The sequence below is a fragment of the Pinus tabuliformis genome, chromosome 6 (assembly GCF_031772625.1).
Source record: "Pinus tabuliformis cultivar Carrire ecotype Pingquan chromosome 6, CPIR1, whole genome shotgun sequence".
Lineage (NCBI taxonomy): Eukaryota > Viridiplantae > Streptophyta > Pinopsida > Pinales > Pinaceae > Pinus > Pinus tabuliformis.
In genome coordinates this window covers 975,107,509-975,129,399 of record NC_142292.1, presented here as the reverse complement: position 1 = coordinate 975,129,399, position 21,891 = coordinate 975,107,509, and the positions used below count along the sequence as shown (strand labels likewise).

Sequence of the window (21,891 nt, the reverse complement as noted above, 5' to 3'; positions counted from 1 at the left end):
ATAAAGATGATAGACCCATTGTGAGACTACAAACAATAGAGAAGCCGAGACCTCTGTGATTATAGAGCGAGAATATATATATATATATATATATATATATATATATATCAGCTTCAACAAAAGCCGACCTAGAAGAATCATATGTGAAATCTTTTTTAAGCTATAACAACTTCTTTATTACACAAGATATGCCAAAGAAGGCTACAGGAATTTTAAAAGAAGGTTCTTTGTGCACATTCTATCTCTGTCTCAAAGAAAAGAAGCAGTGAGAAGAAAATGTTCATCTTCAACTTATGGAGGAAGCATTGAAGTCTAATCAAAATCAAGTAAGTATTGTTGAAGCATTGAAGTCTCATCAAAATCAAGTAAGTATTGTTTATTTTGTTTCTTTATTCATCTAACACTATGACTACAATTTGCAAGAAGAGAAATAAGCTCAATAAAGCATCAAAATTTCAAGCATAAAAGGCTAAGGTATGTAATCTTGAGGTATGTATAGAATAATCATTTGTTAAAAGGTCTAGCATGAAATGTTTCACGGTTTGGTTATTCATGTAATTCTAGGGTTGGCTAGTTTTTATTGTAATGAAGATTGTGAATATTTAGGGATTATAATCCCTAGATAGCACTTATGAAAAGCCCTCACCTTATTTGCACGTTCCCTCTATGAAACTGTAACTCATGATATCTAAGATTTGCAGGTATATGACAATCCTTTGCAAAATAAAATTAAATGATTGCTCTTTAGAGCTAGTTGGGGTTTGCACTAAAAAATCCTTAAGAATTTATTATCATCTCGCTTTTCTTCTTGTATATTTTGGTTGTGCTTGTCAATAAATATTGCAGGTATATATTGAAGGAAGCAAAGATAAGGTAAACATGCTAATAGCAAATTGGATGCTTGGGCACAAGTTGACTCATATGGAAATAGACCATGAAGATGCTAAGAGGGAGTCCTTCAATAAGGAAACTCTACAAGGTTTGAAAAAGGAGCAACTCAAGGTATGTCCAAGATTACCTGATTTGTAACTAATCCTCTTTACATTAAAAAAAAAGGGTACGGTCATTTTGAAAATTTGCTTTGTATTACTAACGTTCTCATGTCTAGGTCTTTGAATTATCAAGATTCTTGTTAGGGTGATTAATCACTAGATTAAATCTACCCTTGTCATACTATCTCTTACCATTTGTTCATTTTGGTAAAACCCTAGCCTTTTGATGCTTAGGATATGTTAATAATGAAACCCTTGTCTTTGTTGACAAAAACTAGATCTCATGATAAAATCCTAATGTTTAGGGTTTTGGTATTGTCATAACCCTAGTGTTTTAGGGTTTGTTATTGATGTTTAGAATATATAATGAAACCCTAGGTTCTTAGGGTTTGGTAAATTAGGGTTTATGAACAAAACCCTTGTAATAGTTAAAGTAAGGTCCTTGGAATGAAACCCTAGGTGTTTAAGCTTCCGCATAATTGAAACCCTAATCTATTTGTTGTATATCTACTTTTGGAGTTTGATGTGTGTATCTAGGGTTTATGATAAAAACCCTAGTAAGAGATTGATATAAGGAAATAATAATGAAACCCTAGATATGAAATACTAAAATGCTAACTTTATTGTTGATATCCTTGATTTAGTTTATATGATAAAAATCTAGGGTTCGTAACAAAAAACCTAGTAGAATTTGGCATAAAATTCTAGGGTATAATATTGAAACCTCAGATGTAAAATGCTATGATTGGATTGCTAACTTGATTTAGCTGTTGATATCTAAGGCTTTAAGTCTCGATGATGGAATCTAGGGTCTGTGACAAAACCCTAGCAAAGTTGTTGAAGTCTAGGACATAGAAGATGTAACCCTTGTTGATTATAAACCAAACTAGGTTTAGGTTTTACATGTGCAAAGTTTGTTTTCTTGTTCATGTGAAAATTCGAGAATCCCCGAATCACCACTGCAACAACTGATTGAGTTCCTTCTATTTGTTAATTACTGAACAAATTATTTACTGTTTCCTAAACACCGAAACTAATACACTGCAGTCTTCACCAATTAAATTATAAGCGGAAACAAGAAACTGAGCAAGAAAGAAATACACAACACATTACACTGTTATTTTTGGACAAATGTCCCCGGAAAAACCCAATGCGGGAAAACCGGTGCAACAACTGAGGGTTTTATTATTAAGCAGTAGTAATTCTGAGTACAATTCGTTGGATGCCCAACTGGCTATCCGATACAGAGAGAAACTAGGAAAAACAAATAGTGAGATGATCTCACCCTGTCACTAGAAGAACTGACTCTGATCTTGCTGGAAATGAGCCTTTGTGTCCCTTCTGCGTTAGCCTATGTGCAAAACTGCGTCAACCCTACGCAGTCTCTGCATCACCTCTGCTGGGACTGCGCTGCCCCTCCTTTTGATCCTCTGCTGGTTTGAAACTTCAGCTTTCAGCCCCCTGGTCTTACACCCCGACTCCCGACTTTTGAAACTCGATTTCCTCAGCAGGAATTCGATCTCCCTCTCAGGCTCTACGCCAATGTTTTAAAACTCCGACTCGGACTCTGACTTGGCCGAGGGTCGACTCCGACTCCGGCTCCAACTCGGTATCGACTCAGCCGACTCGATTTAAATATTTATTTTTTATAAAAACACATAATTTTAAAGTTTTTCATTCATGTTTCCAAACACACAGCATTAGAATATAGATAGAAGACAACATATGATCAAAGTAGGCTCATGAATATATCCATTATATTAAAATGGCACCCAGTGCACTGTCCAATACATACACGATGATGATATAGAGATCAAAACAAAAACACATAACCAAGGAGGCTAGAAATGGCCTCTACAACAAAAGTCTATGACCAGTACTACTGGCTACTGCTAGAGTTGCCAACATCATTTGGCTCAGTGTTACTTGGGAGCGGGAGTGAAAGCGGGGCGTAGGAGCGACATTTTCGGAAGCTCCTAGTTTGGGAGCGAATCCTGGAGGAGTTCGACAACCAATGTCACTAACATCAAGGTACATAGAGGGATTGGTGCTCTTGATTAAATACGAGTTCCATACCCTAATACATGACAAAATTCAATGGAAACATTGCAATCCCCCAATCCTGAAATCCTAAACAACCGATAAGTCTGCTGGATTTTGAATGAAATCTAAAATTCTACTTTCTCCATATGAAATCCAATGAGGCCAAAACCACTCTCAAACATCCTGAGTCATTTCATGGTAATGTTAAAAATTTAAGTAAAAGGATGAAAATGAAGATTAAGGAGAATGTCACTTTTACTTTAAGAATTTAACATTACCATGAATAGCATAGCCATAGTAGGGCAATATGATCAAATACTAGGGTTTGGGAGAGGGGAATGGACCCCAAAGACTAGCAAACTAATTCACAAACCCCTTTGGAGTCCCCCACGCTTAGAAAAATTAAAAAATAAATAAAAAAAAGGCGTGTTTTTATGGTTCACTGGCCACTGTCAGCTACCCGGCCAAGTAGTTACGGATCCGGCCGAGTCGGCCGAGTTATGACTGACTCAGCCGAGTCACGCTATGACTCGGCCCGGTCAGTCATAACTCGGCCAACTGAACCGAATTTTCTGTCGAGTTGAAATTTTTTTCCGGCTCGGACCAACTCGGCCGAGTCGGTTCCGAGCCGGCCAGATCTTAAAACAATGCTCTGCGCTGCCATAGCATAGCTTTGCGTGGCTCAGCGTCAGCCTCTTTGGACGTCGTTCTGCTCTCTCTACCTTGTACTCTTCGGTCCATGAAAACTTCCCTCCGGATACTATCCTTGCCCCTCACTGCAAAAGATCACTTCGAATTCCTCTTCTGGCAACTGTTGTGCTTCAGAAATTTGATCTTTTGATGTCCACTTAATGTGTTTTCCAAATGCCCATCAAGCCTCCTCTTATAATCTTCGCGTTGAGAACCAATGACCCATATTAGATTCTAACCAATGGCTCAGATCATTTTGGCTTGATCCTCATCTTCTTCCAGAAGTTTCACCCATAGTTAGATTAATACCCTTTAATTATTTTAATTTGCTAAGTTTAGACTAAGGCAACCATTAAAAATAATTATTTATTTTAATAAAACCGTCTCCAGGTGGAATTTCCCAAAAGGATTTCTGGGTATTGTGAAATACATGTGTCCAAGCCTCCTTGCAAATTTTGAGGCTTAGAGCACATCTGATGCTACCATAAATTAGCACTCCCTCTTAGCGAGGAATGTGCTCTAGTACTGCAACTACTGAAGCATCACCCTGCTTTGTAACATCTCCCTCTGCGTTGCTGATGTGTGACATCATTGCCCACCAACTACTGCGCAAATGCCGCATTTGTACTGCTGCTGATACTGTCACTGCCAACACTGCATCTGTACTGCAACTCCCTCTCAAATTCTGCATCTGTGCTGCTGCTGGCACTGCCACTGCCAACACTGCATCTGCACTGCAACCTTCTCCAACTGTTGCTGCTACTGCATCAACAACGGAAAAGCATCCAAAATTACTGAATTGGTGTTCAACATGATGCATCTGTTGCTGGAGTTTTGACTGTTGCTCGTCTCTGCGCTGACCCTTTGAAGACTCTGTGTTGTTGTTGAGCTCTGCTTTGTGCCAACTGCACTATTGTCAACTCTAGCTCTGCGCTGTTCAGTCTCTGATGCTCTTAGCTATTGCAACTATCACTCCGACACTCCTCTACACCAACTGACACTAGTCCATCCTGCTATTTCTGATCTGGGCTCCCGTAGCAAGGTATTGATCCAAGAGGTGGACTCCTCAAGGATCCTGCGCATCTGTAGTTCTTTCGAACTACAGTACTAGATCACCCCACCTCTCCCCTGGAGGTATTTGTGTGAAACTTTCTAAACAGAAATTCTATTACTGCATCAACTGATTTATTTCACCTATTTATTATTCCCAATAAGTTATTTATGAAATCCCTTCAGTAAATATTAAAATAAATTCTACTGCAGATATCACACCATTATACAAAAACAAATATATGCACAAGATCAATCACATCAACACAATTATTTTTTGGACAATTGTCCCCGGAAAAACTCAATGCGGGAAACCTGGTGCAGCGGAGGAGGGTTTTATTATTCTTCAATAGCAATCGCTTTTACAGAAAAATTTATATAGATACTGGGAGAAAACACCTGAGACTTTTCTCAAAGACTTTCTGACACCTTGGAGAGCTTCCTTTCTCTACTGCGTCAACCCTGCATCATTCTGCGTGGCTCTGGTCGCTCTCTGCGTCTCCCTCTGCGCTGTCTCTCAGAGTCCTTGCGTCACTTCTTCTGAGCTCCCTGGCTGTTGCTAATCCCCCTCTTCCTCCACCCTGCTACTCTCCCTTTGAAATCGATCTCCTCTTTGAGAATCGATTTTCCTTGAGATATTGAGTATTTGCTAGTGTGTCTCCAAATGACCCTCAAATTTTATTTTATACTTTTCCTGTTGATGAATCAACGACCGAGATTAAGTCCCTAAATAATGGCTAAGATTAAAACAGACTTGATCCTCGTCTCTTAGAAGCTTCTCATCCTTATCTTTATTAATACCCATTAATATTTTTATTTTCTTAATTTTAGACTTAGGAACCCATTAGAAATATTAATTATTTTAATAACTCCTCATCCGGATGAAATTTCTCTAAATGATTTCTAGGTCTTAGAGATCTCATGTGCCTTAGCCTCTCCACCAATTTTTATGGCTAGAGCACATCTGATGCTACCCCAAATTAACACTTCCTCTTAGCGAGGAATGTGCTCTAGTAATGCTCTACCATTGAACATCACACTGATCCTTTCACATCGGTACTTGTGCTGACGCTGGGCCTGCTGCCCTACATCCACTGCACTGCTGCTTCCAGTACTGCTGCCCATGGCTCTGCCACTGCCATTGCTACATTTGTAAAACAACTCCCTCTCAACATGCTGCCCATAGCACTGCCACTGCTAACTGATGCGTTTCCACTTCTGATACTTATCCATTATTGAAATGGATTCTTTACCATCCCCATCTTCTCCCTGAAATGAACAAACTTTGTTCTTCCTAGAGCCTTGGTGAGGATGTTTGCCACCTGTTCTCTTGTAGGAGTGTAGCTCCACTATACTGCTCCTCGTTGAACACAGTCTCTGACAAAGTGACACCTGATATCAATGTGCTTCGACCGATCATGAACTACTAGATTCTTAGAGAGCTTGATGCAACTTTGATTATCACACATGATGTTGGTCGCTTCCATCCTTCTATTGAATAGGTTCACAAGCAATTTTCTAAGCCATATGGCTTTGCACGAAGCTGTGCTAGTGGCCATATATTCTGCTTCTGCTGAGCTCAGAGCTACAGATCTCTGTTTCCTACTACACCAAGAAGTCATCCCAAATCCAATGCTGAAACAGTACCCAGTGGTACTCTTCCAATCTATTGAACTTCCAGCCCAATCTGCGTCAGTGAACCCACTCAGCCTGATGTCATTGCCTCTGGTGTACAATAGTCCATGCTCGACTGTTCCTTGTATATACCTGAGAACATGTTTGGCTGTTGCCCAATGCGCCCTCTTAGGTTCCACCATGAACTGACTGAGGGTGTTGACAACATAACAAATGTTTGGCCTAGTATTGACCAGATACATCAGGGATCCTATGAGCTGCCTGTACAAGGTGGGATCAACATCTTTGTCTTTCGATGCATCAATTTTCTTCCAGTTGGTGATCATTGGAGTAGCCATAGGCCTACAGTCCTGCATCTTGAATCTCTTCAGGATTTCTATAGCATATCTCCCTTGCCCAAGGAAGATCTCACCCTTCTGCTACCAAACTTCCAACCCCAGGAAATAATGCATCTTTCCCAAATCCTTCATGTCGAATTTTGTGGCTAGATTCTTCTTGCAATCCTCGATGAGCCTGGATGATCTTGTCAGGAAGAGATCATCCACATATAATACTAGGACTAGAGGCTCATTCTCTACAACCAAATAGTAGAGATTTGGATCTGCATCACTCTTGACGAACCCCATCTTCTGCAAGTAGCCATCAATTCGACCATACCATGCTCTAGGTGCTTGTTTAAGCCCATACAAGGCTTTCTTTAATCTGCATACATGAGATTTCTTCTCATGTGTCTCAAAGCCTTCTGGCTGTTCAATGTATACTTCCTCTTCTATTACCCCATTCAAGAATGCCGTCTTGACATCCATCTGATGAATCTCCCACCCCATCTGAGCTGCAAGAGATATCATGGTTCTAATAGATCTATGCTTGGCTACTGGGGCGAAGGTCTCTTCGTAGTCTATTCCTTCCTTCTGAGCATACCCCTTAGCCACAACCCTGGCTTTATATTTCTCCACATTACCGTCTGCAAGATATTTGATCTTGTAGATCCATCTCAAACCTACTAGTGATCTGTCCTGAGGCCTATGCATGACTTCCCAGACATCATTCACCATTATAGAGCTGTATTCCTCCACCATCGCATCCACCCATACTTGATGCTGAACAACCTCCTGAAAATTGGAGGGTTCCCCAACCTGAGCTACTAAGGCCTGGTATCTGTCTCGCTGTCCTAGGTGCACCAATGAATTCTTCTGCATCTCGCAGAATCTGTCAAAGTTCCTGGTTCTTTCTTCCTATGGTAGTATGCGCATCTGTCAGCTCTTCCTCTTCCCGTCGTTACTCCTGTTTTGGAGGAGAATTTCTGGTACTAGCTTTTGCTGGTTGGAGTGGTTTGACTAACGACTCATCTTTTCACTGCTCCTCGGAAGGCATTTCTCGAGCTTTTCTGAAAGCTCTATCCTCCATGAACTTTACATCTCGCAAACTACTACCTTCCTGCTCCCTGGAAGATAGACTCTATATGCTTTAGCATTCTCGCTATATCCCACAAGATATCCTTTCTCTGCAGTTTGATCTAACTTCTTCCTCTTCTCCTTCGGTATACGACAATATGCTAAACTCCTAAATATCCTGAAGTGACTAACTTCAGGTGTCTTCCCGGTGAAGACCTTTTATGGAGTAATCTTGCCTAATGCCCTATGAGGAGTTCTATTATGGACATAGACTGCCATGCTGCATGCTTCTACCCACAGGAATTTCGGCATATCTTGATCATACAACATAGCCCTAGCTGCTTCCACAATAGTCCTGTTCTTCCTTTCTGCTACTCCATTCTGCTCTAGATTGTAAGGAGCTGTCCACTCTCTTCTGATGCCCTCCATAGCGCAAAAATTAGTGAAGTCCTTGTCAACATACTCTCCACCATTGTCTGAGCGCAACACTTTTATCTTCTTTCCTGTTAGATTCTCCACTTGAGCCTTAAACTCTTTGAATCAACCAAAAACCTCATCTTTGGTTTTTAGAAAGTAGTCCAAGTCTTCCTAGAATGGTCATCAATGAAGGTGACAAAGTATTCGACACCACTAAGAGCATTTGTGGACATCGGTCTGCAGATGTTTGAGTGTATCAATCCTAGTACACTCTTGGCCCTATTGTTACTTCTTGGAAACGCTGCTTTGGCATACTTGCCCAGAGCACACCCTCTGTATACATCATCTTGTTCAGTATTAAGACCTGGAACTCCTGTTACAATTTTTTTGAGAATTCTTAGAGCCCCATGGTGCAAATGTCCCATCCTTCTGTGCCATAGTTCATTCAAATCCTTGTCTCTATTACTGCCTATCAGTGCCATTGGTGATTCTAGCTGCAATGTGTACAACCTGTTACTTTTGATTTCGATCTGGACCTTCTTTTTCCAACTCGAGTGTTTGACGTATACTTTCTCCTTAATGAAGAAAACATCATAGCCCTTGTTTTGAAGTTGAGATAAGGAAAGTAAGTGCATCCCTAGTCCTGGCACATGCAGCACATTGGTAGCTCGAAGTCGCTCTCTTGTTTCTATTTGAAAAACTATAGTACCTTTCCCTATTGGTTGTATTCCCTAGGGTGATTTGAAAATTCATTCTTTCTTCCTGATAATCTGAAAAACATTCTGGGATTCCTATCATATGCCAGGAAGCACCACTATTTATATACCAAACCTCTGAGGAGGCAGAGCTTGCTACGTAAGCAACTTCTTCTTCCAATGTGGAAGCCAACATAGAATACTTGTAATTTCTGTCTCTTGTGCATTCTTCTGAAGATTTGCACGAGTCTCCTTCAGTGGATGCCTCTGCATCATGCTCTTGACCCATAATTGATTTTCCCTTCCTATCGCTGAATCTTTGCTTTGATACCATGTGAAAATTTCTAAACAAAAATTTTATTACTGCAGCAACTGATTTATTTCACCTACTTATTATTCCCAATAAGTTATTTATGAAATCCCTTAAGTAAATATTAAAATAAAAATTCCACTGCAGATATCACACCATTATACAAACAAATATATGCACAAGAATCAATCACATCAACATAGTTGTTTTTGGACAATTATCCCCGGACAAACCTAATGCGGGAAAACCGATGCAGCAGAGGAAGGTTTTATCATTCTTCAACAACAATCGCTTTTACAGAAACATAGACACTAGGAGAAAACACCTGAAACTTTTCTCCGAGACTTTATGACACCTTGGAGAGCTTCCTTTCTCTACTGTGTCAACCTTGCGTCATTTTGCGCAACTCTGGTCCCTATTTGCATCATCTCTGTGTCTCTCTGATTTGTGTCTCCCTCTGTGCTGTCTCTCAGAGTCCCTGCGTCACTTCTTCTGAGCTCCCTGACTGCTGCTAATCCCCCCTCTTCCTCCATCATGCTACTCTCCCTCTGAAATCGATCTCGTTCTCTTTAAGAATCGATTTTCCTTGGGATACTGAGTATCTACTGGTGTGTCTCCAAATGACCCTCAAGTCTTCTTTTATACTTTTCCTGTTGATGAATCAACAACCGAGATTAAGTCCCTAATCAACGGCTAAGATTAAAACATACTTGATCCTTGTCTCTTAGAAGCTTCTCATCCTTATCTTTATTAATACCCATTAATATTTTTATTTTCCTAAGTTTAGACTTAGAAACCCATTAAGAATATTAATTATTTTAATAACTTCTCATCCAAATGGAATTTCTCGAAATGATTTTTGGGTCTTGGAGATCTCATGTGCCTTATCCTCTCCACCAATTTTTATGGCTAGAGCACATCCGATGCTACCCCCAATCAACAATCTAGGCAACCATGGCAAATTCTTCCTCCTCGATCTTTGTGGATGCAGCCTTCTGATCATGCTTCTCATCTTTGTCCTCCTTGAGAGGACACTGCGTAGCGTAGTGACCAAGTTCACCACACCGGAAACACTTGATCTTCAAGACAACTTTCTTCTTCGACTGCTCTTGTTGCCTCTTAGACGTGAGGGCTGCATTTTCATCCTCCTCCTTCGACTTCGTCCCACTGCTGCTGATGCTACTGTCCAGTTTGCACTTAACTAAGTCTCTCCTCGTCTCTTTTTGCTGAAGAGCAGCCCACATTCCTTCCCAATCTGACAATCTTTCTCTGCCTAGAATACTCTGCACAAACACTTGCCATTCTTCTGAGACTGAATTTAGAGCCAACCTCACCCTCTCGGTAGGCTGAGGTGTTGACCCCACAGCTGCCAACTCGTCTCGGGATTTCCTGAAGCTTCGCAAGGAACGGATCAATGCATTCCCCTTTCTGCATTTGCATGGATCTCATCTTCTACTCCAAGTACATCTTCCATTGCTCGGAAGATCCCTGATATAGCATGGACAAGGCATCCCACATTTCCTTGGCAGTGCCTTTGTCTGAGATGTGACATACTACATGATCCTTTACTCTGTCGAGGATCATCTGCTTGGCCTTTGCCATCTCTCCCTTGTACATTTTGAGCGAATCTGGATCCGCGAGCTCAGCTACCACACTATCGATGTAGATCTTGAGAAAATGTTCGTCCAAAAGGCATGACATCCTCGCCTTCCAGATCACATAGTTGGATGCACCATCCAACCGATCCTGATCTCGTAACCCACTGGCTGCCATCTTTGCCAACGAAAGTGTCGAACTATTTCCTCTATCCTCTGTGCAACACTGGGTTGGCCTATGCACTCCCTGCTAGAGTTAGTAGATCTGTTCCTCTCTGCTGCTGCTCAACAATAGAGAATTCGAATTCCCTGGCTAGGAATTCTCTAAGGAAGAAATTCCCTCAACAATGTCTCCCTTATTTCTTATGACGATTTTTTGCCCCAGCAATTGCTGTAGAAAACTGCGTCACACCAAAAAAAAACTGCCTCTTCGCTGAAGCTACTACGCTGCTCCCTCTGACACTGGCAAACTTCGATCTGGAAGTCTTACGTCTCCGTCGACTTGCTTAGAGAGAGACTTGCCTTGAAAATCTTTGCCCTCCTGGCTTGGACTTCCGTCTCTACTCTTTTGCTTTACCTACAACTCCAATACCATGTGAAAATTCAAGAATCCCCGAATCACCATTGCAACATGTTAAAATTGGCCACTAGGGCCAAACTCCATGTGGGTCATCTTATTCATGGCTGATAATATTTTTATTTGATTCCTCTTGTCGATAGGTGTAGGATTGATCTAAAGATCATCCGATTCCGATAAGTATTTATGCAGATATGAATTTATTTTGATTATGAAATAATTATCAAGCCGACTAGCAACTCATGTAGGCTCAGAAGCCCAACAGACACATCTATTCATCATCAACATTTGTGTATAAATACAGGAGGTCTTTTCCTCATTTGGACACACATATCTCATCACATCTCTCTCTCTCTCTTGCGCAGAAAAGAGGAACTTCTCCTACAGCGCAGAAAGAGACTCTTCTCTCACACGTGTGGAAGGAAGGACGTAGATTTAGGGCTGCAACTGCAGATCGAAGTTTGACTAGCATTGACCATCAGCCTCCCTCTTAGAACTGCGCTGTAGGTGAACCTGACTCTCTGTGGAAGGCCGCATTTTTTGGTGAAGGAATCAAGCCGATCCTGTCCGGCCAGGCAGTAACTCCATTAAGCAAAAACTGATTCGTATTATCTATTCCATCAGGTAGGTCTGTTATATACATGAGGGAGAGACTGTTCAGTTCATCTCCCGATGACTGTTCACATTTCTCATTTATTTATTTACATATATTTACCCAATCACAAGGATTAGGTGTCAACATTCCCCCCCTTAATCTGAAGGGATGTTGGTGAGTCCAAGCATCGTTCTGAATCGTTCAAGCTTTTCTCTTCCAAGCGCTTTGGTGAAGATGTCTGCAATTTGCTCATTTGTGGAACAATGACGGAAATGGATTGTTTTGGCCTCAACATGATGTTGAATCAGATGATATTTAGTATTGATGTGCTTTGTTTGATCATGGAACTTTGGGTTCTTGGCCAACTTTATTGCAGAGGTATTGTCAATCATGAGTGGAATTGATTGTACTTGTTTTACCTGCAAATCTTCAAGAATTTTTCTGAGCCACACAATTTCTTTTGTTGCTTCAGCTGTTGCCACGTATTCTGCTTCTGTTGTGGAATCTGCTGGAACTGATTGTTTGTGTGATCTCCAGGAGACAGCTCCTGATCCAAGACTCATAGCATATCCTGAAGTTGATACTCCAGTTTCCTTGTCTCCATCGAAGTCTGAATCAGAGTATCCAATCAAGCTGAAGTCGTCTACCTGTGTATACTTGATTCCAAAGTCTTGAGTTCCCTTCAAGTACCTTAGAACCTTTTTTGCAGCAGACCAATGTCCCTCACAAGGCTTTTGCATAAACCTGGAGAGGATTCCAACAGCAAACGAAATGTCTGGTCTGGTAGTAGTTAGGTAGTTGAGACTTCCTACAAGCTATCTATACTTTGTTGCATCCTCAAATTCTTTTCCTTCAATAGATGTGAGCTTTAAGTTTTGTTCCATTGGAGTAGTAAGAGGATTGCACTCTGTCATGCCAAACCTGTTCAACAAATCTCCAATGTATTTCTTTTGAGAAAGAAATATGGACTTTGGATGTTGGGTTACTTCAATGCCAAGATAGTAATGAACATAGCCCAAATCAGTCATTTCAAAACTTTTCCCCAATTCCTTCTTAATGGATGCAATGTAGCTTTCATTGTTCCCTGTCATCAAAAGATCATCTACATATACCACAAGATATACATCTGTTTTGCCAACTTTCTTGACAAATAAAGTTGCATCATCAAGATCAAAATGTTTGAAATTGAGTTTCAGAAGATGCTCAGTTAGTTTTTCATACCAGGCTCGTGGTGCGTGTTTGAGGCCATACAAGGACTTCACAAGTTTGCATACTTTATGTTCATGTCCTTTCATAGCAAATCCTTCAGGTTGAGACATAAAAACATTCTCTTTTAGATTTCCATTCAAGAAAGCAATTTTTACATCCATTTGATGGACTTTCCAACCGTTCTGAGCTGCTAGTGCAAAGAGTGTTCGGATGGTAGCCCATTTTGCTTTGGGGGCAAAAGTCTCCTCATAATCGACCCCTTCCTTTTGTGCAAAACCTTTTGCCACAAGCCTAGCTTTGTGCTTGTCAAGTGAGCCATCAGCTTTATACTTGTTCTTGTAGACCCACTTGCAGCCAGTTGGTTTGGTTCCAAATGGAGGATCAACCAGCTTCCAAGTGCCGTTCTTTATGAGGGCATCATACTCCTTTTGCATTGCTTTTTTCCATTCATCATGAGAAGCAGCTTCTTTGAAGGAAGTTGGTTCAAAATCTGTAGACAAGTTCAATTCACAATCATAAGAAACATCCATATCAACAGGTGAATTAGAGTCATCTACATCACCTCCATTTTGCCGGTTTGAATTTCTGGTTCCTGTCTTTCCAACTTCATCAGGATGAACACTTTTAAGTGTCTTTGTCACCCACTTTGGGGGACCTTTTTTAGGCTGCTCCGTTGATTGAGTTGGGACTGAATCAAGATTGAGTCTCCCAATTCTATCAATTACATCACTTAAGGCATCATCTGTTGTTGGAGTTTCATGCGGGGAAGAGTGTTCTTCAGAAGAAGATTCCACATGTTGATCTAGTATAGGAATCCCCCTTCAAGATGTGGAATCTATCAAATTCTTGAAATGATTTTGTTTTTGCGAATCTATCCAAGTGATCAAGTTGCCGCTCAACCACATTGTCAGTTTTGGATGATTCAAGAAAAATTACATCTCTAGATACAACAAACTTCTTATTTACTTCATCATAGAGGCGGTATGCTTTGGAGGTGTTTGAATATCCCAGGAAGATACACTTACGAATTCTAGCACCAAGTTTGTTTCTATGTACCTTTGGTATCAAAGAATAATAGGTGGAACCAAAGACCCTGAGATGCTTTACCGAAGGAACATGTCCATACCACATTTCATATGGAGTCTTGTTTCTTATAGCATTAGATGGACATCTATTCTTTATATATGCAGCACATAGAACAGCATCAGCCCAAAACATTATCTTTACATTTTTGAAGAAGAGCATGGATCGTACCATATTTAAGATTGTCCTATTCATTCTTTCAGCTACACCATTCTGTTGGGGATTATAAGGCACAGTTGTTTGATGTTTGATCCCATGTTGGCGAAGATAGTTTTCAAATTCATTTGATGTGTATTCTTTTCCATTGTCATTGCGAATAGACCCAATATGAGATTGTGCATCATTTTCAATCCATTTATGAAAATTCTTGAATGTTTGAAAAGCATCAGATTTGTTCTTCAATAAATAAACCCAACACATTCTGGTGTAGTCATCAATAAACGTTATGATATATTTATTTCCATTTGCAGAAGGAACAGGCATTGGACCACATAAATCTGAATGAATGAGTTCAAGCTTCCTATGTGCTCTTGCATGTGAATCATGAAAAGACTGTTTGCTATGCTTTCCTAGAATGCAAGCATCACATTGCTTAAGTTTCCTAGGAATTGTAGGCAAACCAGCAACACCATTTTTTTTCAACAAGCGGAGACTGTCATAGTTCAAATGTCCAAATCTAGCATGCCATAATAAACTTGATGGAAGTGTACCTTCTTCATGATGAGAATTGTATGAGAAATGTTGTGCATGAGCAGAGGTTCCTTGCAGCTTGATAAGCCTTTCTTCTTCTATTCCCCTCATGACAAGTGAGTGGTCAGATGCTTTTCTTACCTCAAGCTTGCCATCAAACATATGAATGGAGTGACCTTGCTGGCGGATGTGGACTAGGGACAACAAGTTTCTCTTCAGTTGTGGGAGATATAGAACATGATGCAGAAGAAAGTCTGGAAGACCAAGCAGTTTAAGCCTGATTGTGCCAAGCCCTGATGGCTTGATTTTTGATTGATCTGCAAAGTATACTGCTCCATCAACATTGTCAGTGAAATCTTCAAAAAAATCTTTTCGGTGAGTCATGTGGCAGGTTGCTCCTGAATCAAGCAACCAATCATTTTTCCAAGAATCAAGTGAAGCATTAAATAGATCTTCATTTACTCCAATGTTACATTGTGCCACAACATAGTGAGCGGATTCAGGTGCTTTACCTTTGTCTGTATCATCAGCTTTACCTTTCTGTTGGTTTCTTTTCTGTTCAATTTTGTCCCATGGTAGCTTGCATGTAGAGGCATCATGTGATCCATTTCTTTTGCAGCGAATACAGTGCAAATTTGCCTTTTCTTTTTGAGAATGTCTGACCCCCCCGCCTCTGAAATATCTTCCTCTTCCTCTTCGTCCACCTCTTCCTCTTGTAGAATCTTGAGCAGGATGCTTTTCTTTATGAGCAAGGCACACAGTCTCTTCAGAAGATTCAGGGGCTGTCTTCTTTCCAAAAGCTTTCTCTCTTTCAGCAAATTTTTTCACAAGAGAGTCAAAGGTTATATCTTTGAGATTTCCATTTGCTTGCAATGACTCAAGATAATTGGAGTAAGTAGGATAAAGTGCCTTGAGAAAAGCAATAAGAGGAATATCCAGCTCAACCTTAGTGGATTTGATATCATGCATTATAGACTTTACTTCAGATGCAAGATCAAGAGGATCATTATTTTGCAGTTCAAGAGTGAAGAGTTTAATCATGAGTTGAACAACTTCATATGTAGAATGTGAGTCATAGAGTTCTTTCAGCGTTTGTAAGGCTTCAAAAGTAGTTGAATATGACGAAATATGGCGACTCACCTCTTCATTTACAGATGCTGCGATTAATGCATAAGCTTTGCTGTTCTTGTTTTCCCAAATGACGAGCTCTTTGTCTGAGGTGGGTTGTACTGGGTCATTCCCTCCTTCTTCGACACACACTCCTTTCCACAACTCATTGAAGATGAGTGTGTGTTTTATCATCCGAGACCATTCAGGATAGTTCTACTTGCCAGTGAGAACTATTCCCACCATGGATATGATTGAATGCATTCTGTAAAAAATTATTTCTGCCGATAGAAAAATATTTCTGCCAATATATAGTAAAATTGTACTCAAAAGGGCATTACCAAAAGATTTCAAATCCACCATGTGACCCACATAAATCCATCATTATATAAATCCATCTCATATAAATGTCAGTGATTTTATATACCAAAAAATAGTGGCTTGGAATCCTTTATATATATATCAGTGTTATATATATATATATACCAAAGGAAAAAATGATATTAAATATACCAAAGAAAACACTGCGACGCTGTCTGTGGGAAACGATTTTGGTTGTTTAATTCATATCATAGTCAATAATCAATCATTCACCGCGAGCTCTACAAAGTTGGAGTAGCAACGGCATCAACCACGAGCTCTACAAAGTTGGAGCAGCAACGACATCATTCCACGATCTCGATACCCTTTCGACTTCTTCAAAACTCAATTAACATATCAGCGTTCAAATGTCAGCTTTCAAAACTCAATTACCATATCATCGTTCAGAACTGAGACTAGGCAAACTGTGTGTGGGCAGCGTAAATGTAAGGCAGCGTTCAACTATATTGCAGGAAAATGTCTACCGCTGTTATCCTCCAAACACACTGTTTGCGCCATCAGTCAACACTTTGTAAACAGAACCGTTTGAATGAGGCACTGGGTATATTCGATCGTACGGGCAGCCCAGTGGACTATCCTACATATGTTTCAATATTGCAAACCTGCATTCAGAAAAAAAATCTTTGGCAGAGGGCAAACTTATCCATGCTCATATCAATCAGATTGGATTGAGCGCAGACAGATTTCTACGAAACACGCTTCTCAATATGTATGTGACTGGATTGAGCGATATTACATGAGTAATGGAGCAGACCAGCGTTAAATCTCAGGCAGAGGCGTATTGGGTATACACAGCGTTAAATCATGGAGCAGAGGTGTATTGGGTATACACAGCATTAAACACTGGAAGAGTTGAGCGATATTACACGAGTAATGGAGCAGCGTTCAAATCTCCACGATACCCCGCTTCTCCATCAGACTCCAAACGGGACCACGCTCATCGCAGCTCCTCCATGTGACAGCGTTCAATAGAACAGGGTACATGTTGCAGGTAAAGGAGTGCGTTGGTTGATATTGCAAACTGTATAGATGTGCATGAAAAGCCAAAACAGAGCAACTTGAAAGGAAATCAAAACCCAAGCGATGTCAATGGAAAGCCAAACCCAAGCAATGTGACTCAAGCAATGTGATTGAAACGCAAAGTATGCAAGTAATGTCAGACAGAGAGCGCAGGTAATGTTAGACAGAGAGTGCAGGTAATGTTAGACAGAGAGCACAGGTAAACAGTGTCTAGACCTGGCAGCGACAGTGGAGGGAGCAGGTCAGTATAAATGGAATATGGCAGACAGAATGCAGGCAGTGTCAGACAGGCGTACAGGCACTCAGTGACTGAATTATATGGAGAGCAGAGGAGCAGACAAGGGAGTTACAAGGCACAAGAGCTAAAAAAAGGCGCTAGCTCTGATACCATGTCAGGCCAAGCAGTAACTCCATTAAGCAAAAATTGATTCGTATTATCTATTCCATCAGGTAGGTCTGTTATATATGTGAGGGAGAGACTGTTTAGTTCATTTACCGATGACTGTTCACATTTCTCATATATTTATTTACATATATTTACCCAATCACAAGGATTAGGTATCAATAGATCCGATGGTCGGTTTGCAAGATATTGTTTGCCCTAGTTTAGAGCTGATCTAGGGTTTGCTGCTGCTGATGTAAGTCAGATTTATGTACTATTTCTCTCTACTGAATTATTGAAGATAAAAGAAGATTTGATCAAAGGGTTTCCCCATATTGGGGTTTGTCCCTGGCTAGCTGCCACATCTTGTGTCTCTTATCTTGGCTTGTTTTCTGTCGATCGTTTAATGTTCTATCTGCACTTTACTTACTGTACATGTGATTGCTGATTTGTGGATAATAATAAGAAAGATAAGTAAACTGCTCTAAGCATAGAACATACCATTACTTAACATGGTATCAGAGCTGAGGTGAAGACAAAGCCTGAGCAAGAGCAAGAGCAATCACTGGAGAGAAGATTGGCAAGGCTATCCTAAAAGAACTATGGGGTCCTCAACACTCTTCCTTGCCGAAGACAAGCTCCGTGAGAAGTCTGACTATCATGGATGGAAGATGTCTCTTGATCTGACTTTAGAAGATCAGGGTGTGTTGGACCATGTGAGAGGCAATATTGTTGAGCCTCCATCAAATGCACTCGTTGCTGCCAGGAACAAATGGAAAACCGGTGAAGTCAAAACAAAGAAGATCATCCAGGACTCTATCGACAAGCACTTGGTGGCCTACATCTCCGACCTGAACACCTCCAAGGAAATCTACGATAGACTGGTGAGTTTATTTAAAGTTAATGATGCAAATCAAGTTTTGTTTCTTAGAAATAAGCTGAAGGAAATTAAGAAGGGCAAAGATGAGAGCATGCAAGAATATTTCTTAAGAATCACTGAGATCAAGAACGATCTCCTATCTATTGGAGAAATTATTACTGATAGGGAAATGGCACTCTCAACCCTTGGAGGATTACCATCCGAATGGTACGTGTTCAGGACTACTCTTCTCAACAATAACGTAATTCCTGGTTTCGAGGAATTAATGGCAAGATGCATTCAAGAAGAAACAAGGATAGAAGAGCAAGAAATGCCCATGCCTAAAGGGCCTCCTGTTGCCTTTTCTTCTCATGCTAAGAAAAGAAATAATTTCGGGACTAAATAAAAAAGAAAGGCTGGACCTAAGGGTGGAAGAAAAGGACGATGTTACATTTGCGATAAAGCATGTCACTATGCAAGGGAATGCCCTGATAGAAGGAACTCTCACCAGGACGACGATCAAAATCCCTCTCATTGCAATCAAAGGAATGGCAAATCTAATAGCAGAGGTAAAAGGAATGCTGGGAATCAAGGAAGAGGACAACCATTCAAGAAGGCTAGAAATTCCATGTATGAATATTATCTACCAGCTGCTCTATCTACCTCTGCTCCTCCGGACTCGCTTGGAAATTGGCTTATTGATAGTGGTGCCTCAAGGCACTTCACTGGTTACAAAGAAGTTCTCCATAATCTGATAGAGAAAGAAACTAACCTGGAAATTGTCTTTGCAGATAATATGAAATATCCCGTGAAAGGTGTAGGCAATGTCTCTCTTAAATTGAATCAAGGTAATACGATCCACTAATAGGATGTATTATATGTACCTGACCTCAAAAAGAACCTGGTGTCCATCTCGGCAATGGAAGACAAAGGCTACAAGGTGACCTTCAACAATGGCAAGGTATATGTATGGAAAAACAATGTTAAATATGCCTTTACTCTTGGGTTTCGTGTTGATTCATTATATCAGGTCGGTGGAAGTCCGCTAGGTGTCATGTCTTGTGACACATCTCTTCAATCCGAACTTTGGCATCGGAGGTTTGTCGACCTTCATTATAAAGCTCTACCCGATGTAAGACAAATGTTGACAGGGATGCCCGAATTCCGAGTAGAGAAAGGTGTATGTCTAGGATGTGCCGAAGGAAAGCTCAAAAGGGGACCATTACCCTCAAGCCAAAGCAAGACCTCTGATATATTACAGTTGGTTCACTAAGTCATATCTGAGGCTGGCATTAAGAGGGAGACTACTACACCATATACTCCTGAACAGAATGGTGTGGCGGAAAGGAAGAACCATATGATTGTGGAAGCTATCCGTGCCATGCTCCATGATCAAAGACTTTCGAAGTTTCTATGGGCTGAAGCTACAAACACCGCCATATATGTACAAAACCGATGCCCTAATCAAGCATTGGGCTCCAAGACTCCTGAAGAAATGTTCACCGGTAAGAAACCTGACGTATCTCATTTTAGAATTTTTGGAAGCCTTGAATATTTTCATGTGCCGAAAGAGAAAAGGAATAAATTGGGTGCATTTGGAAAGAAAGGAATCTTCGTGGGCTATGGTGAAAATACTAAGGGCTATAGAATCTATGTAGCCAGTCAAAGGGAAGTCGTGATTAGTCACGATGTCAGATTTGACGAAGATGTGGCTCTTAGCAAGGTGAACAATCTTCCTACTTTAAGGAGCTCTCAAGAAGCTGGCACCAGGGAACCAAAAGAAAAAGATGAAGTAACAATACTCGATGTGGATGAACCCATGGATCCTATTGATCCACCTGAGCCTTCCTCTTCTAGGAAGAGGCCCTCTTGGCTTAGGGGGCTACTCGATGATGCTGAAGGACACACTGCACCCCGAGGAACCTTCCGTGAAAATAAGAAACCTAATAGGTATTAGGGATACCTGACCATCATGAGCACGATCATACAAAATGAGCCTTCATCATTCTCAGATGCCGTCAAGCATCAAGTATGAAAGGATGCTATGACTGAAGAATATGAGTCTATTATGAAGAATGATGTCTGGGAACTACCCAGGACAAGACAGTTGTCACTTCTAAATGGCTTTACAAGATAAAGCATGCAGCAGATGGAAGTACGGAAAAGTATAAGGCTCTTTTTGTTGCTCGTGGCTTCTCCCAGAAGGAAGGTATAGACTATGACGAGATATTTGCACCTGTTGCTAGATATACCACTATCTGCTCGATCATAACCCTTGCGGCTTCACAAGGATGGAACCTACATCAAATGGATGTCAAGACCGCGCTCTTGCATGGTTCGATCAAAGAAGAGGTCTACGTGGAGCAACCCGAAGGATTTGAGATTTATGATCGAAAATCTCATGTATGCAGGTTAAAGAAGGCTCTCTATGGGTTGAAGCAAGCACCCCGAGCATGGTATGAGAGGATCGATAGCTACTTGATGAAGCTGGGATTCACTAGGAGTGAAGCCGATCCTAACCTTTACTTTATGGTTGAAGATGACAAACCTCTCATACTGGCGCTGTATGTGGACGATCTCTTCCTAACAGGTGCAGACCCTCTCATTCACAAATTTAAGAGGGAGCTGCCTTCTGAATTTGAAATGAAGGACCTAGGATTGATGCACTATTTCCTAGGACTTGAAGTTTGGCAGAAGCCAGGGGAAATTTTCCTATCTCAAGGAAAATATGTGGTGAAGATTCTAGAAAGATTCGGTATGGTGGACTGTAAGCCCGTAACTACCCCGATGGAGCTTGACTTCAAAAAGTTAAGTGGTAGTGCTGCTGGACCTGTTTTACGAAATGCCACCGAGTATCGGCAACTCGTCGGAGCATTAATGTTCTTAGTGAACTCTCGTCCAGATATATGCTTCGCAGTCAACACATTAAGTCAACATATGGTTGAACCTCACCACATACATTGGATTGGTGCCAAGAATCTATTAAGATATCTTCGTGGCACAATTACTTATGGGTTAAGATACACTGCCAGAGATGTGAGACTACTTGGTTACACTGACGCTGATTGGGCAGGCAGTGTTGTTGATCGTAAGGGCACTTCCGGGCGCTGTTTCTCCTTGGGATCTGCTTCGATATCCTGGATGAGCAGGAAGCAAAAGTCGGTGGC

At 40.9% G+C, this 21,891-nt stretch overlaps 1 protein-coding gene across 1 annotated transcript in view; it reads left to right on the top strand.

Moving 5' to 3' along the window:
- The window catches only part of LOC149262253 (BSD domain (BTF2-like transcription factors, Synapse-associated proteins and DOS2-like proteins)), a 408,058-nt gene that overhangs the window by 215,848 nt on the left and 170,319 nt on the right, over window positions 1-21,891 (top strand). The window lies entirely within an intron of this gene.